This window comes from Argentina anserina, chromosome 4 (genome assembly GCF_933775445.1).
Source record: "Argentina anserina chromosome 4, drPotAnse1.1, whole genome shotgun sequence".
NCBI lineage: Eukaryota > Viridiplantae > Streptophyta > Magnoliopsida > Rosales > Rosaceae > Argentina > Argentina anserina.
The window spans coordinates 1,201,200-1,220,703 of record NC_065875.1 but is presented as its reverse complement, the minus strand read 5'-3'; the positions used below and the strand labels follow the sequence as shown (position 1 = coordinate 1,220,703).

At 40.1% G+C, this 19,504-nt stretch overlaps 2 pseudogenes; both read left to right on the top strand.

The window, feature by feature from the left end:
• Positions 1–445: 445 nt before the first annotated feature.
• LOC126790852 (putative calcium-transporting ATPase 13, plasma membrane-type) overlaps positions 446–19,504 on the top strand; it is a 55,413-nt pseudogene continuing 36,354 nt past the window's right edge.
• LOC126790003 (putative calcium-transporting ATPase 13, plasma membrane-type) lies at positions 7,128–9,430 on the top strand (annotated as a pseudogene).

Genomic DNA, 19,504 nt, shown 5'->3' with positions numbered 1-19,504 from the left:
AACTTGGTTCATCAAACTCATAAAGACAGCTGGTGCATTTGTTACACCAAAGGGCATGACAACAAACTCACAATGTCCATACCGAATCCTGAAGACTGTCTTCGATATATCTTCTTCCTTCACCCTGAGTTCATGGTAACCGGATCTCAAATCAATCTTAGAGAACACCGTAGCTCCTTTAAGCTGATCGAACAAATCATCAATCCTAGACAAGGGATACCTATTCTTGATGGTCACTAGATTTTACAACTGAGACGGCAAGTTTATGTCGTTTCCAGGAAATTTACATGCACCAAGTTTACACGCTTAGGTTTATCTGTATATATAGCAGCCACGTTTTTGGTTGATCATAACTCGTCTTTGAAGGACATAAGTATCCTAGAGAATTTTACATATTAGTGATCTTCGTACGTACTCTTTGCCTTGATCAAAATATATTCAACTTTAAATTATATAGTCTTTGTCCCTTGTAGTTCTAAAGTTTACATGTAATACCTGCAGGTTTTGGAACGTACCATGAGTCCATGACTACTTCTACGAGTAGCTTGCATGCAAAAAAAAATCAAATGGTATATACTTGTCTTAATTACTTTATAATTACACATATTAACTCTATATACAACCTAATAAATCAATCTCACAAATCCCAAGAATCATGCCAACACTCCCCCTCAAGTTGGCGCATACACATCAACCATGCCTAACTTGCTAAGTGAGTCATAAAAAACCTTCTTAGACACTCATTTTGTAAGCATATCGGCAAGTTGCTCTTCTGTAGGAACAAAAGGAAAACTAATGATCTTCGCGTCTAGCTTCTCCTTTATAAAGTGACGATCAACCTCCACATGTTTTGTACGATCATGTTGCACATGATTTTGTGAGATATCAATAGCTGCCTTATTATCACAGTACAACTTCATAGCACACCTAGGCTTAATACCCAAGTCTTGTAGCAAATTTCTAAGCCATAACAATTCGCACACTTCCTGAGCCATACCTTTGTATTCTGCTTCAGCACTGGATCGAGCTACCACTTTTTGTTTCTTACTCTTCCATGTAACAAGATAACCCCCAACAAACCCTGATGTGGATCTCCGATCTGTAATATTTCAGCCCAGTCTGCATCTGTAAAGCCATATACCTCAAGGATATTATTGTGATTAGAGAACATTACTCCTCTCCCTAGAGCTGACTTCAAGTACCTCAAAATCATTACAACAACATCTATGTGGTCCACACTGGGATAATGCATGAACTGATTCACTACACTTACTGCATACGCAACATCTGGTCTGGTATGTGATAAGTAAATTAGGCATCCAACTAGCCTCTGATAACGATGTTTTTCAATAGGCACTTGATCTGGATACTCTGCTAATCGATGGTTCTGCTCAATATGATTATCAATGGGAGTGCAATCCAACATACCTGTCTCTGTTAGTAGATCAAGGATGTATTTTCTCTGATACAGATAGATACCATCACTTCCATGGGCTACCTCAATGCCCAAGAAGTACTTGAGTGTACCTAGGTCCTTCATCTCAAACTCGGTGGTTAACTGTTTCTGTAATCTATTCACCTCAACAATATCATTCCCAGTAACTATCATATCATCAACATATATAATTAGGGCTGTTACCTTCCCTTGTTGATGTTTGAGAAATAATGTGTGGTCTGAATTACTCTGTATGTAGCCAATTTTTCTCATGAACTGTGAGAATCTTCCAAACCAAGCACGAGATGATTGTTTAAGACCATACAAAGACTTTATCAATCTGCATACAAAGTTACTTGGAGAAGCAGCAACATATCCAAGCGGAAGATCCATGTACACTTCCTCTGTTAGTTCTCTATGAAGGAATGCATTCTTAACATCAAACTGTCTAAGTGGTCAGTTTAAGTTAGCAAGAAAAGAGAGCAATACCCGAATAGTGTTTATCTTAGCAACATGTACAAATGTCTCATCATAGTCTATGCCATATGTCTGGGTAAACCCCTTTGCTACTAGGCATGCTTTATACTGGCTTACTGACCCATCTGAATGATGATTCAATGTAAACACCCAACGACATCCCACAGCGTTCTTGCCATGTGGTGGAGATACAAGCTCCCAAGTATCGTTCTTCTGTAATGCTTCCATCTCTTCCTCCATTTTGGATCTCCCAATGCATCCTGCACTTTGTTAGGTACTGATATAGTAGATATTTGATTCACAAATGACTCATATGACTTAGACAATCTTTTGAAATTTGCCACATGATACTTTTCTTTAGTCTGAAGGGTAGGTTCATATTTTTTTGTTGGCTGACCCCGAGTAGACCTATTTGGCAAGACATATTGTCTACTATGAGCCTCACTAGTATTAGTCCCAATAGAAAGGCTAACCTCAAATGAGTGATCTTCCGTACCATGAGAGCATTGGTCAGGTGAATAAATAGTAGTATGGGAGACATGAGGGGCAGTTGTGTTGTCATCTTCTGGGTCCTGATTCTCCAGAGTAACTATACCGGAATCATCCGGTGGTGTTTGTGTAGCTGACACATTGGTAATCTCAACAGAACATGTCACCATATGTATTGGCTCACTTGTCTCCCCCTCTCCATGATACAACTCTTCAAAATATGAATTCTCCCATTGAAGAGCAGTATCAGAAGAGGTAAAATAGCTCATATCCTCAAAAAAGGTAACATCCATAGTGACATAGTACTTTTTGGTAGGTGGATGATAACACCGGTACCCTTTCTGATGTCTTCCATATCCAACAAACACACATTTAGCTGCCCGGACATCCAATTTAGATCTCTGATGTTGTGGAAGATGGACAAAGACAACACAACCAAAAACACGGGCATGAAGAGTAAGAAAAGAGGGTAAGGAGACATGAGATGCAAGCACCTCATATGGAACTTTTCCCTGAAGGACACAAGATGGAAGACAATTAATGAGGTGGGCGGAAGTTATGACAGCATCACCCCAAAAGGTATTTAGGCATATGGGCACTAAAAAGAATACACTGAGCCATATCAAGTAAATGACGATTTTTCCTTTCTGAAACGCCATTCTGCTCAAGTGTATAAGGACATGTTGTTTGTTGAACAATTCGGTGTGTGGTAAAGAACGCTTGAAAGACATGATTCACATATTCCTCCCCCATTATCAGAACGAAGAACTCTAATTATGGCATTATATTGGGTTTGGACAGTGGTATAGAAGGCTTGAAAAGCCGAAAAAAACTCATCTTTGGTTTTAAGAAGAACAATCCATGAAAGGGGTGTGCAATCATCAATAAAAGACATATAATACCGCATTTCAGACACAGTAGACTCTTTGGAGGATCCCCAAACATTAGAATGAATTAATTTAAAAGGAATTGTACTTTTAATAAAGTACTAAGGGAATAAGTAGACCGATAACTCTTGCCCAAAACACATGTCTCACAATGTAAAGAAGACTCATCCACACTAATAAATAGAGTAGGCATAGATTTTTTCATAACAATAAAAGATGGATGCCCTAAGCGACGATGTCATAACCAAACTTCACTTAGCTTGTCAGAAATGAAGATTAAAGTGGTCCGAGACTATGGCCTTGGTTTCTCTCTCACATATGTCTGATCTAGATGAAACAACTTGCCCCTTAGATACCCCCGACAAATGAACTCCCCGGTGAGAAGATCCTAAAATATCACTTACATAGAAAAAAATGTTACAGAACACTTAGCGTCAGTGTTCAATTGTGGGACATAGAGCAAATGATGAGATAAAACAGATACATATAACACATTGTGAAGCTCTATTGTGGGAGTAATACGAACTGATCTTGTCCCTAACAAATGGAATGCCTCACCATTAGCATTAGTAACATTGGGTACTGGTGGAGGAGACAATATGGTAAAATAAGATTTGTCATAAGTCATATGATCAGACGCACCCGAATCAATAATCAATGTATCAAAACCAACAAAGTTAGAAATGTGTAAAGCCATACCAATTTTACCACGACCAGCTATGGATGCGGTAGGTGTTACTCCTCCTGCTGTATGATGATCATGTCCAACTACACCATATATATCAAGTTCCTAGATGAATTGAATAGCTTCTTTCGCCTTGGGACGATAATTAGGCCTTTTAGGCCTAAAGTGTGGATACAACTTCCAACAGGTCACACGAGCATGGTTAGTATCATGACAATAAGAGCAAAGAAGGCGGGGTTGATTCCTGAAGCCTGGTGGTGGGCCTTGCTGATGAAGTGGAGCCGAAGTGGCTAGTAGAATGGATGGTGCTGGAGATCTAGCATGAACAATAAGGCTGGAAACTACAACTTGTGCTTGATGAAGACTATCCTACTGAGACTCATCTTCACGGATATATGTGAAAGTGGTGATTAAGATAGGGGGTTCGATCTTTCTGAGCAATTCTCATTTCGCACTGTTATGCTTGACATCAAGACCTCTCAGAAAATGGTGAACTCGCTCACGCTCCTTCTCTTTTTGGTACCAAACAATATCCTCATGATGCTTGATCATGCAAGGACATTTCATATCAATCTCAGCCCAAATATTCTTCAGTTTGGTGAAATATTGCGTCACTGGTTGCCCATCCTGTTGCATCGCCAAAGCTGTGCACATTAACTCATGAACCTGTATGAAATCAGAGTCATTAGTATATAAGCCCTCCAGTGTTTGCCATATTACTTGCGCAGTGGAACATGCCTCGACCAGGTCAACGATCTCGTCATTCATAGCTTTCCACAAGACTGACATGACAAGACCATCATCGTCGTCCCACTTAGTGTAGGTAACAATATCATCTTTACTAGGAGCCGTAGTACTCCGGTTACATGCCCCATCTTGTGTATGCCTCGAAGATAAGCGGCCATAATTCTCTTCCATTTACGGAAATTGGTTTCGTTGAGTTCGGCGCCCCCAAATGAACCACTTTCAGAATTCTTGACATATACTTTAAATTATGGAACGTTATTGATATGTGAACTTTCTGTGTTGTCTCCAGAACCCATTGAAAATCGAAAAAATCAGGATTGATGCAGCGGAAACACACAAAAAAAAACGGTTTTGAACCTGTCTTGGGTGCACCTGCACTGTCGGTGAACCTACACTAACAACCGAGATCACAGAATTCGGGTCGGACCGGGTCTGGTTAAACGCAGACCGGGTCGAGTTGAAAGCGGGCTGGGTCGGATCGAACGCCTTTATGGATTTCCTAAAGAGATGGTTCCTCTTGAGCTTCTAGAACCAGTTCTTGGTATCAACTTTGCCAGAGATGGGATGCCAAAAGTGGATTGGTTATTTAAGGTTGCTGCCCACAGTGAAGTATGGTTACTGGCAGTTGCCTATTATTTCAGTGCTAGATTTGGATTTGATAAGGTGGAAAGGAGATTCGCCGAATTATCTTGAGAAAGTGAGCCGAGTCGGGATGTCATCGGAGGTGGAGCGCGACCGGGCAGAGGTGGGCTTCGTCGGAGCGGAGAGGAGAGGACAGTGGAGAGGAGAACGGAGAACGGTGGCTTTCTCGGAGCGGAGAGCGCGAGGTCGTCAACGGCAGGCGTCGTCGGACGTGACCACTGGAGCAGGAGACGGTCATAGCAAAGGGAAGCGACGAGCGATAATCCGTCGTCGGGTTGAAAGTGGGCTTCGTCGGAGTGGAGTGGAGAGGACTGAGGAGAGGAGAGTGTCTGCGCCTCCGTGCTTGCGTGGTGGGGGACGCGGCTGCCACGCAGCAAGGCGTCGTCGTCGGCGGCAAGACAGAAATGGAACCAGTTCTTCCACGGCCAAAAAACCTAGAAAAACAGAGGCTCGGCTCTGATACCAAATCAAATGGTATATACTTATTTTAATTACTTTGTAATTACACATATCAACTCTATATATAACCTAATAAATCAATCTCACAAATCCCACAAATTACGTACGTGATTTCTTCTGCAAATCACGCCAACAAAAAATTAGGGAGTATCGAGTTGATCCTGGATGTTCAAAACTGAAGTCTTGGCCTACAGAACAGAAAGTGGCATTCTGCTTTCGTTGCCATCTATTGCTCTAGAGCCTTCATCTCATTATTCAGAGCTCCTTGCTGAAAGACATCAACACCAAATTACTATCTCGCAGACGCTCTTAAAACTGATGTGTAGGTTGAAATTCATGGTGATGATGCTGAGGACATTAACAAGAGAATCAAAGTGTTTGGATCCAACTCATACAAGAAACCACCAACGAAAGGCCATTTCGTTTGGGAAGCCTTCAAAGACCTCACAATGATAATCCTCATAGGCTGTATTGTGCTTTCTCTTGGCTTTGGGATCAAAGAGCATGGACTAAAAGAAGGCTGGATTGACGGTGGAAGCATATTTCTCGCAATCATTCTGGTCCTTTCTGTTTCTGCCTTAAGCAACTATAGACAGAGCAGACAGTTTGACAAATTGTCAAAAGTTAGTAATAATCTCCAGATTGTGGCTGTGAGAAAGGGAAGGAGCCAACAGATTTCAATCTTTGATATCCTGGTTGGCGATATCATTTGTTTGAAGATTGGAGATCAAGTACCAGCTGATGGATTGCTTTTAGATGGACATTCTTCTATGTTGCACCGATACGTCAGTCGGAAGCGTGTTGTTGTATCCGACACGTCCCGACGCACCGATACGTCACGATACACATTTTCGCCGTATCGGACACGCCACGTGGGGTATCGTAGAATGTTGACTTTTCGATACGTTGACGACACGCCACGTTAGCACTGGACACGCCACGTCATTATTTAAAAATTAAAAAAAAAGCATAAAAACTTGATATCTAACATAATCGCATCTCGCCGTTCCTCTCCTCCTCTCTCCTCGCGACCCGCCGTTCCTCTCCTACTCTTCTGGTTGGCAACAAAAATCACTGGTCGGCAACGAAAGTCTCTGGTCTGCAACGGAGGCGTGTCTCTGGTTGTGGTCGGTGACTCTTCTTCTGGTCACGGCGGCGGGGTAGTCACGACAACAGCTTCCCTGTAATTCATTCTCATTATTTTTCTAGTTTCATTCAGAAAGATCAAAGCATGACAGGGGAGAGTGATCATGTTGAGGTTAGCATTACTCAGAATCCATTCCTAGTTTCTGGAACTAAAATTGCAGATGGTTATGGTCGGATGCTTGTCACGTCAGTTGGGATGAACACAAACTGGGGTGAAAATGATGAGCAAAATCAGCCAGGATGTTAATGAAAAGACACCTCTACAAGCACGTCTAGACAAGCTGACTTCAGCAATTGGCAAAGTTGGTTTGGCAGTTGGTTTGTTAGTTCTTGTAGTCATGTTGGCTCGATACTTCACAGGGACTACCGTTGATGAGAATGAAAGAAAAATGTTCATTGGAGGTAAGACAAAAGTTGAGGGCATAATAAATGCTATCATTGGAATTGTAGCAGCTGCAGTGACAATTGTAGTAGTAGCAATTCCAGAAGGTCTTCCATTGGCTGTGACTCTCACTCTTGCTTATTCTATGAAGAGAATGATGGTTGATAATGCAAGGGTAAGGAAGCTCTCAGCTTGTGAGGCCATGGGGTCTGCTACAACAATATGTACAGATAAAACAGGTACTCTTACCATGAACCAGATGAAAGTGACTAAGTTTTGGTTGGGGAAAGATGCTGTGGAAGAAGAAGCTTATTCATCTATTTCTCCTCATGTTCTCAACTTGATCCAAGAAGGGGTTGCTTTGAACACAACTGGTAGTGTGTTTAGGCCAAGCTTGGATTCAGAAATTGAGATCTCTGGAAGTCCAACTGAGAAAGCTATTCTATCATGGGCGGTTCGTAATGCGAATATGGATATAGAGACAGTGGTGAGTGGTGACAAGCTGTAGCATTCTCCATGTTGAGGCCTTCAATTCAAAGAAGAAACGTAGTGGGGTTTTGGTTAAGAAGAAGGCGGATAATACAGATCAAGTACATTATAAAGAAGCTTCAGAGATGATACTAGCAATGTGTACAAGTTACTACGATGCCTCAGGAACTATTAAGGATATGGATTAAAATGAAAAAAAAGTACTTTGAGCAAATTATACGAGGTATGGCAGCTAGCAGCCTCAGATGTATCGCGTTCGCACATAAACAAGTTCAGCAGACGACCAGGTTTTTAATACACTACCGTAGACCAGAAAGTTTTTCTAAAGGAAGATGGATTGATCCTATTGGGAGTTTGGGACTTGTAGGGCTTAAAGATCCATGTCGTCCGGGAGTGAAGAAAGCAGTTGAAGACTGTCAATATGCAGGTGTTAACATCAAAATGATTACTGGCGACAATGTTTTAACTTTTAACTGCAAAAGCAATAGCCACTGAGTGTGGGATACTCAGGCCTGGCCAGGACATGCTCGGAGCAGTCATAGAAGGTGCTGAATTTCCCAACTACACTCCAGAAGAGAGAATGGAGAAGGTTGATGCAATATGTGTAATGGCAAGGTCTTCCCCTTTTGATTAGCTTCTGATGGTACAATGCTTGAAGCAGAAAGGCCATGTAGTTGCAGTGACAGGTGATGGAACAAATGATGCACCGACACTAAAAGAAGCTGATATAGGACTTTCTATGGGGATTCAAGGCACAGAAGTTGCTAAAGAGAGCTCAGATATCGTGATCATGGACGATAACTTTGCTTCAGTTGCTACAGTCTTGATGTGGGGGAGATGTGTGTAAAATAACATCCAGAAGTTCTTCCAATTTCAGCTCACTGTCAATGTTGTAGCCCTTGTGATCAACTTTGTGGCAGCAGTATCAGCAGGTCATGTCCCATTATCAGCTGTTCAGTTATTTTGGGTAAACTTGATTATGGACACACTTGGAGATCTTGTCAAAACCCACCAAGGAATTCATGGAGAATCCACCAGTGGGAAGGACATCACCTCTCATCACAAACATCATGTGGAGGAACCTCTTGCCTCAAGCGTTGTACCAGATAACCATCCTCTTGATATTACAATTCCGGGGCAAAGCGATTTCGGTGTCAGTGATAAGGTAAAGGACACTTTTGTGCTTTGCCAGGTCTTCAATGAGTTTAATACGAGGAAGCTGGAGAAGAAAAATGTCTTCAAGGGAATACATACCAATAAGTTGTTTATGGGAATCATAGCAGCAACAATTATTCTCCAAGTGGTCATGGTTGAGTTTCTGAAGAAATTTGCTGATACAGAGAGACTGAACTTGGGACAATAGGGTATATGCATTGGCATTGCAGCCATATCCTGGCCAATTGGATGGGTTTTCAAGTCTGTACCTGTTCCAAAGAAACCTTGTCTCAGTTACCTAAAGATGAAGAAACATCAGAGCAACATTTGAACTTTGAAGCTCCATGCTGGAACCATAGTAAATCTGTTGTAAATTTCTGTTCTTAAATATTGTAGTTTTAACTTTATATAAAATGTATATACGTGTTCTACTTTATTAATTTTCATTTCTTTAGTATGTAATATACAGTTCTGTTTTTTCTCCCAAGGCCAGTTAATAACAAGTTTGGGACATCTTCTCTATATGTTTCAACTACCAAAGTGGAAAGATTATGTAACCCTTTTCTGAGTTTGGATCTTTCTCATAGAATGTATATTCTCTCCTCAGTTTCCTGCACTCACTTATTTGATGTGACCAGACCAAAATTCCTTTGTGAAGGGCTAAGTGAGCTAAGCTGCTGCAGAATTATGTTTCTAGAGTCTGGAATTTCCATGTAAAATAAAATTGAATATAAAGATCTTACATTTAGAATCCAGTTCTAATTACGGATTAAACTCAATCACAGTATTGCTTTTCCTATATTTTAATCTGTATCTCTACAAATTCATATCTTATCAATGCACATTTTCATATGTTTTTTTTCATTATGGGTTTGATAAAAAAAAAAAATATATATATATATATATATAATAAGCACAGAGCTCTTTGAATGAATTAAGTTTTGGTAAAACTAAATTTTACAGTCAATATGTATTAATGTCAGATAAAGATTGAGCAATGTACCTTAGTCATGAATGACTGCAACAAAATCACAGCAGCATCAACAATTACGTCAAACTTGAGTTGGATGAGCTTCTAGATCCGATTATGGCAACTGAAACAAGTTATCCATGATCACAATATCCGAACTTTCTTTAGCACCTTCTATTCCTTGAATCCCCAAAGAAACTCCTATATCAGCTTCTTTCAGTGCCGGCGCATCATTGGTTCCATCACCTGTCACTGCAACTACATGGCCTTTCTGCTTCAAGCATTGTACCATTAGAAGCTTATCAAAAGAAGAAGACCTTGCCATTACACATATTGCATCAACCTCCTCCATTCTCTGTCCTGGAGTGTAGTTGCTAAATTCAGCACCTTCTATGACTGCTCCGAGCATGTCCTGGCCAGGCCTGAGTATCCCACACTCAGTGGCTATGGCTTTTGCAGTGAAAACATTGTCGCCAGTATTCATTTTGATGTTAACACCTTCATATTGACAGTCTTCAACTGCTTTCTTCACTCCCGGACGACATGGATCTTAAGCCCTACAAGTCCCAATAGGATCAATCCATCTTCCTTTAGCAAAACTTTCTGGTCTACCTCAACCTGGTCGTCTGCTGGAACTTGTTTATGTGCGAACGCGATACATCTGAGGCTGCTAGCTGCCATTCCTTGAACAACCTTAACAAGTCCAGTAGCACTGTAGTAACATGTGCACATTTCTAGTATCATCTGTGCAGCTCCTCTGAAAATGTATTTGGATTGTATTGTCATGCCTTCCTTGTAATCAAAACACCACTCGGCTTCTTCTCCGAATCCAAAGGCCTCAACAAGGAGAATGCTAGACCTGTGGAATTAGCAGATTGACCTGGATTTTCTACCAGAGAGTGATGCAACATTAGTACAAAGAATTGGACCTGTTTGATGTAGTCTCATTGTAAATAATAGCCTTTTAGATCGCCGATCTTTACCAAACTGGCAACCCGAACTCAATTCTGAATAGGGAAATTTTGTGCTGCCATTCATCTCTCACGGCTTCAATATGGAAAGTGTCGTTGACTTTCCGTGATTTGTGAAACAGTCACATATACATCTGCTTCAATCAAACCTGTGCTATAAATGCATTCCCGAACCAGGAGAATATTCATCACTAACTTAGTTTGCGTTGAAGGATTCCCACACAAAAATGTAAGAACTCCTCGACCATGTTGGTGATTTATAGAAGCAAATCATCAAAAAACAGTTGAAAATAGTAGGCATTGAGGTTGTTTGGTGTTTGCAAATCTGGGGACAAAAGGTTCAACTTTGAAGAAAGAAGAAAACAACAAGAGCACAAAATTAACGAGGAAAACTGAAGACACCATTTTGATTGAGCAGGAATATATGACTGGAATAATTAACACACACACACATGCATATATAGGGATTATGGGCTGCTCTGAGAGTGAAAATCATTAATAGAATCCAAAACGTTGTTATCTTCGAATTCGAGGTCACTGTTTTACGTTTACTTTGACACTTTCAACTCCTGCTCGATCAGTTCCAAAGTCTCGCTGTCTTTCATTGACAGATATCACTGTCAGACAGAGAATATAGTATACTCTACTTGATTATATATAATCTTGTCCATCATACTGTATAAGCCAAATTGCCAAAATGATATGTGCAATTGTTAAATGTATAGTACTTGGATGAGATCATGAGAATGAATGAGTTAAAGCTTTACCTACGTAACGTAAACGTGTGTGCCAGACGGAAGAGCTTTGACGCCGCTGCGTCGACCTAAACACGAACAATTTTCTACAGCCAACGCCGAGAAGACTAAAAGGGATGGAGGAACGTTGATTTGTATAACTAAAGAATTCAAATGAATACAGCAAAGAGAGGAGACTTTTTTTTTTCAAGTGGCATGGGGAAGAAGAAGACAACCGATCCCTTTGCATCTTTGACGAATGGCAAAATTTAAAAAAGAGTACACCAACTGCTCACCCCTCATAATTAAGGTTATCTAACTTTTAAAAATATCAAATCAGTATAAGAACTAATAAACTCAACATATTTTAGGTACGTGCTACTAATAGCACGGTTAAACTTATGTAATTTTTCATATTTCAAAGTTAATTTGGTACTTTAGTCTCTCTCTCTCCAGTTTTAATTTCTTTAAACCAGAAAACAAAAAAAGATGAAAGAACACTCTAATTGTAATAACCCGATTTTTCGGAACGATTATTGGATTGCTTCTAAATTTATAAATTTGTGAAGTTCACTTAAACGACATTTGTTTGTTTCACGAAGTGGTAAATCGGAAACGGAAACATTATCAGAACGTTTATTTAGAAAAACGTTACGTTTCCGCGACATGAGTATCGACTTTTATTCCGTCAATCGTTTGCGAAAACTTCCTTCACGAAAGTTGTAGAGCTCGTCGATACAAGTTCGTGGACACGTGACGCGTTCTGATCGGACGTCGTACGTGAAAGTTATTAACGACAGAAGTAGTTTCCGATTTTAGAAACAGGTATGAAAAGGAAATTATTGGAGTAGGGTTTCTGGAAACCCTAACCCCGCGCCTCCATCCTCTCTCTCTCCCCGAGTCGCTCTCTCTCACCCTCCACCGCCGATCTAGCCGTCCAGCCCGCCGTGGCTCACACCGCCTTGCCCTACAGCCTCGCAAGGTCCTCCGCAAGCAACCCCGAGCTCGCCACACCACGCCTCGCCGCCGTGAGCTTCCTCGAGACAACCCAAGGTTTCCGCGTCCCTCTGCCATGCTCCTCCGCCGACGCCGTGCTCAAGGCAAGCTCGCCTCCGCCTCTCCTCGCCTCTGGAGCCATCCACGACAAGGATTGAACCTCGTTTCGCCGCTCGCCCACACATCTGCTCCATCGACGTCGCTAGCACCGCAAGCACCTCCGACGACGATTCAAGGGCTCCACCGTGCGATCTAGGTATGAATTGATGTGATTGATGTTTGTGTGTGATTTTGGATTGATTTGGGGGAAGATTAGGAGGAGGAGGAGACGGAGGATACTGCCGCCTATGGCGGCGCGTGTGGGGCCGTGGGGTGGCCTAGGGGCGGCGTGAGGCTGTGGGGAGGAAGAGGGGGAAGAAAGGAAGAGATTAGGAGCGGCGGTGGCGTGCTACGCGCCGACCTTAGGCTTGTCGCGTGGGCCCCACGCGCCGACCTTAGGCTTGTCGCGTGGGCCCCACGCGCCGCCACATGTGGTGGCGCGTGAATAGTGTTTTCGAAACAGTAATTTTTTAAAAATTTATTTTTACGACGGTAAATGTAAAAAGTGATTTACATACTGTAAATTTATTTTACGTACGGTAAATGTAAATGTAAATTACTTTCAGTAAATTTAACAGTTATTTCAGAAGGGTAAATCAGTAATTATTATTTATTGAGACAGTATTTATATTTGAATAGTATGCATACGTACAGAAATACGTAAACAGTATGTACACATACAAGAATACATAATTGATGTGTATTTGTATAGAAATACGTGAGTAGTAAATACGTGAATAGTGCTATGTGAACAATAATTTCGTAAACTAGAAATTGCTGAACAGTAAAATAATATTACTGTTTCGGCATTTAAGGTTTACGTAACGATTCTAAATTCTTTTTTTTATCTTTTCAAGGTGATCGATAATTTAAGAAAATGAATTACTTTCGAAATTGTGGAATTACGCTCGAGATTATAAGGTGAGTAAAATCTCAAATTTACGAATATACCCTTGCGGAGATTCAAGATTATGCAGAATGTTAAAGAACGAAATATGACATGTATATGATGTAGTGGAATATATATTTGTATAAATGGTAAATAGGTACATATATATAGTTTGCTATATTATATACTGTCAGGATCTCGTTGCAAATATGATCATTTTGATGATGAGATATATATATTGAGCTTTTTGATTTGATTGTACAATATAACGTGATGCTTATTGTACGTGGTTTTAACATTGTGTTTTGTTAAAACGTGTTTATGTCTTCGGACGTGTTTTATGTCTTCGGACAAGTTTATGTCTTCGGTCGAGTTATGTCTTCGGACGAGTTTTATGTCTTCGGACCAGTCTTCAGACGTGTTTGTCATGTCAGAACTTAGCCTTGGCCGGGCGAAAGTTACGATACAGTTAGAGCTCTATTTTGTCTGTCGGGGTACTGCATATGAGGTAACAGATGAGTTATCGGCTTATGAGTACCCATATATTTTTGATATTGGATGACAAATGGTTGTCTAATGTCGACGGCGTACTACATGAGGGGTAACATAGGGGTACCAGCGCTCATGAGTACCCGTATTATAAATGCATTTGGGTAAACAGAGGGGTTGCCCAATTCTCATGAGTACATATATTTTCATATTATTAGACAACCAGATGGGCCGTCTAATGAGTCATGAGTGCATTTTTATTTGTTGATTTGTGGAGTTTCGTATGTATTGATATGCGAGTTATATTGTTGTTTTACTCATACGAGCTGCAAAGCTTACCGGGTTTGTGTTTACAATCCCGGTGTACCTATTCGATGGTGTAGGGGATAACTCCGCAGGTGTGGATTAGCGGAAATCGACGGACCGCTCAGAGGACTTGAAGTTATTTATTTCCATCTTGTGGTGAGGACTTTGTGTGGATTTCTTTGTGAGGATTTTGTGAGGATTATACATTTTCATTTGTTATAATGTCGAATTATAAATTTTGGTTTGTAATAATCGGTTTGACTGAGTTTTATTTTGAACTCAGAGATGATTCGCTGTGACATTTAAATGATTTCGATTCATTGAGATTGTTTTAGTGTTTTTCATGACTTTGAAATTTTGAGTTTCATACTCAAAATTTTGGGGTCGTGACACTGATATCAATAAAAAAAACACTTTGATCCTATATAGATGGTTATAAATCGAAAGGAAGAGGATGACACCATGATCTGATCTAGGTCTTAGTCCGGAAGTCTAGAAAAATCGTAGATGTCTGGATCTTCGATGCTTTGATAGGTGGTGATGAGGGCGCCGAACGGGTCTGAACCAAATTATTCTTATGTTTGGTCAAACTTGAGACATGCTGAAATTTTCGTTCTTCTTCCCTCCAAGTATAATAATGGTGTTAATGCATCCAGCCTTATTGTACATGATTGGCACTTTCCAATTCCAATTACTGAAAGACGCATATGGGCTAAAAGCAAGAATTATAAGAGGTGAAGAAGATGCAGATAAGGAATGATGCACTTTTTTTTTTGAAACCTTTTATTTATTTATTTAACAAAAGAGGAGAACAAAATAACATGACCTGCTATATCTGATAAACTCTAACAAAGAGGATAAACAAAAGCTCAATCCGGAATGTGTACACCCACACATGCAAAACCATAGATGTAAAAACCCCTACCAAATAGCAAACCCTCAGCCAAGAAACCCTTAATTAAATGACGAGATGAAGCTGGTAGCATTAACAGACAATTGTGAGATACCAAGAATATAGAGAATAGACATATCATGATGCTTCTTGTAAAGATGAAAAGAATGCAGAGCAGACTCTTTAAACAATTCCAAAAGATGACGTTGGGCTTCAACACATTAAAAATCTTACATTCGAAATGCACCAGATTCCTAGTGATCCAAGTAAACCAAATTAAATTACAGGAGACTAGAAACCAAAGTTGACGTTTAGGTTTTGGGAACGCTGAAACACTAACACCATTAAACACTTCATCAAGGGTACCCCAAGACGAGAATGAATGAGAAAATAGAAGGCAAACCAATTTCCATAAAACCACAATTTCAGAACAATGCAAAAGAAGATGTGTACCCGATTCCGCATGACTTCCACAAAAGGAGCAACGAGATGGAAGTGAAAAACCTCATGAGTTAGAAAACGCTTATGAAGAACATTCCAAACAACAAGAGTTTTGCAAGGTTGAATTGTTTTACTCCAGATCACTTTACCCCAATTTTTATGCTCACCATGATTCGAGAATAAAACAAAAATATCTTTTGCTGTCAAAATTCTTGAGGAGGAGTGCGGCCATAAAAGAGAGTCAGATGTGTCTGCATCAGGCAAAGCAATGAGCTCAAATTTTTCTGCTGCTTGAGGGAATGAACAAATAAAATCTACTAAGAGAACCCAATGAGAATCAACAATAACATCATTCACCTTAACATGAAGTGGAATAGAACCACTTACTGCAACACTAGTAGCAAGAGGCTCACTCAACCAATTATCTTGCCAAAAAGATATCCGTTTACCATCACCAACACTCCAACGCAAAAAATTTAAAAATATTGGCCAAACTTTTTTGAGACCCAACCAGACTGAGCAACATATAGGTTAGAGAGGAAGAAGAGAGCATCTCCCAACATCTCTTTATTAGAAGAGCACGATTAGCCTCAAATAGATCACGTAACCCCAAGCCTCATTCCTCTTTGAGTTTACAACAGTGACGCCAAGCAACAAGAGATATGCCTATTTTCAAAGGGTCTCCAGTCCAAAAACAATTCCTGATACAAGATTGAAGATCATGAAGTAAACCAGCCGGCCACTCATAAATCTGAAAACTATAAACTAAAATGCCTTGAATCACTGACTGAATAAGTTGTAGCCTACCTGCTTGCGACAAGCCGACAACAGAGAACCTTTCCAAGAGGACAACTTGTATCTCACTCTATCTGCAATGGCCTGCAAATACACCCTCTTGGGACGTCCCTGGAAAATCAGAACCCCAAGGTATGTGAATGGAAGAGACCCCTGCTTGACACCCAAAATTTTCCGGATAACAAAGCGTTTACAGTGATCATATTTCCCAAGGAACACAAGTGATTTAGATTTATTGACTCTTTATCCTGAATTCAAGCCATATTCCTCCATAAACTTTATTAGATTCTTCAAAGATCTCTTGGTACCCCGCATAAAAACCATAATGTCATCTGCAAATAGAACATGCGAGGGTGGAATAATACCAAGAGGAGCTGACAGTAAATCAATAAGTCCATCCTCAGCCAGCTTAGTGAGACCTCTACTTAAAACCTCTTCCGCAAGACCAAAGAGAATAGGTGACAAATGATATCCTTGACGAACACCACGAGAACAAGGAAAAAACTCTTCCATCTCACCATTAACTAAAATTGATAAGTGTGCAAACCCTAAAATTGTTTTAATCAGTCACAAAAAGGATCTAAAAAACCAAAAGCCTTCAAAACCCGAAGTAAGAAACCCTAATCAAGCGTGTCAAATGCCTTTTGCACATCAAACTTAATTGCAATGTTACCGCCCTTACAATTACGATCCAAGAGGTTAATACATTCTGAAGTCAATATAATGAGGTTTGCAATAGTGCGGCCTCTAAGAAAAGCACTTTGGTTGGGTAAAATAATCCGAGTAGCAATACTTCCCAAACGGTCAGCTAAAATCTTTGTGATAAGCTTAAAAATAAAATTCACTATAGCAATAGGACGCAACTGCGTTACGGTGTCTGGTCCAGGGACTTTAGGAATTAAGATCATTAAATTGGAATTGAAGTGAGGGAGAATGTATCCAATATTGAAATTCTGAATAGGTTGGACTACCTCTGCACCAACAACTGACCAATACTTCATAAATAAAAAATTCCACCAAAACTATCTGGATTAGGAGAACTATTATGATCCATGGAACACATAGTCTGAAATATTTCCTCAAATGTGGGAATGACTGTTAACATAGCATTATCCTCCGTAGTCATGAGATTAGGAATTACCTTAGAAACTAGACCCATGTCTCTTACAAAAGAATCTGATGTGAAGAAGCCATTGAAATAATTTACCACATGATCACTAATCTCTTTTAGGTCATCAATAATACTGTTTCCATCTCTCATAGTTGATAATGACTGTTTAAGATGCCAGATTTTAACTATTGTATAAAAGAAAGAAGAGTTTCGGTCACCTTCAGTACGCCATTTTATCCTTGATTTATCACATAAAAATTTATCTTGAAGCAAAAGAACCTCATGAACTTGAGCACTGGCAACACTCTCACTGGAAAACAAGTCATCAGAAGGACCCAAGCTAGCAATTTCCTGCTAAATTTTATGCAAATCATCAAATGACATCTCCACCATTATGTTTACATCCCTAAACTCAGCTTTATTCCAAACCTGAATCCGTTGTTTAAGAGTCTGCAGTTAGAAGCCAAAACAAACATTGGATTACCATAGAAATGAGAACCTTGCCAAATCTCCTTCACCAAAGAAAGAAAACTTGGATCATCTAGCCACATGCGATGGAACCGAAATGGTGATATTTGGTTAGGTATAAGCTTTGAAAAGGACACTAAAAGAGGACAATGATATGAGGAAAAACGAGGAAGAGTAGTGCACTCCAAATTGCGTCAAACATCAATCCAAGAGAAATTGCTAAGACACCGATCAAGCCTCATTTCAACACTTACACCAACACCCATTCTATTCGTCTAGGTATAAAGCAATCTTTTAGTTGACATGTCCTGAAAGTCTGAACATGAAACGATATTGGAAGGAATTCCACCTCGTTTTTCATGACCACCCAAGACACAATTAAAGTCACCCAACACTATCCAAGGTCCCTGAACAAAGGTATTTTTAACATGAAGCAGATCATTCCAAAGCCGGCGACGCTCTGTTACTGTAGTTCTTGTATAAACCCAAGTCAAAATACAATTAACATTGTCCAAAGTGCAAGAATTGTGATATGCTGGTCTGTAGCTAGTAACACAGTATGTTGAATAGCTTGGTCCCCCCTGTCATTCACAGTTGCTGGAAACATCTTTAAAGAATGCCAAAAGGAAGATTTAAGTGAACTTAAATTAATAAAAGTATTAGAAATACTAATAATAATAGGTTTGTATTTGCGAACCATCCTACTGTAGACTCGATGAGTGGGGGCGTTGCCATACCCCGAGCATTCCAAAAATTGATCTTCATAGGTTGAGGCGTGAGGTGGGAACCCTTCTACGGGCAGTGTAACGGTCCAAAGCTTGTTCTTGTAGTAAATTCTCACGCATTTCTTTTTTTGCTTCTTTTGCTGGGATCTAGAAAGAACAATAGTCATACATTCCTCCGGCTCTCGAACCACAATTACATTGTCTTCTGTCCTCGTTGAGGGGGTGGGGAATGAGCCATCAACATTATCTAAAGCCTCATTAGTAACCACCATTGAGTTCTCTACATCAAGGGTCTGAGCATTTGGCCCCTTGAATACTTGGTTTGCCAATTGCACAATTAATTCATTAGCAGCCCCCACAATAGCCTTATGAGCTAGAATGACAAACTGATTTTCACTAGAAGTAGGAGTACATGGCCTTGGAACCAAAGCTCTATCATCTTTAATAGTTCTCCCTTCATCAATGTCTCTCCCATTGTCTTCAATAGTTCTTCCTTCATCAGTGTCTCTCGACTTAAAATTTATCATTTGATCAACTTGTGCTATCATTGTACATGTTTCTTTACGTGATGGAACCGTACCATTAATTTCAGTTGGACTAACTGATGGTTGAGTTTCTATACTTT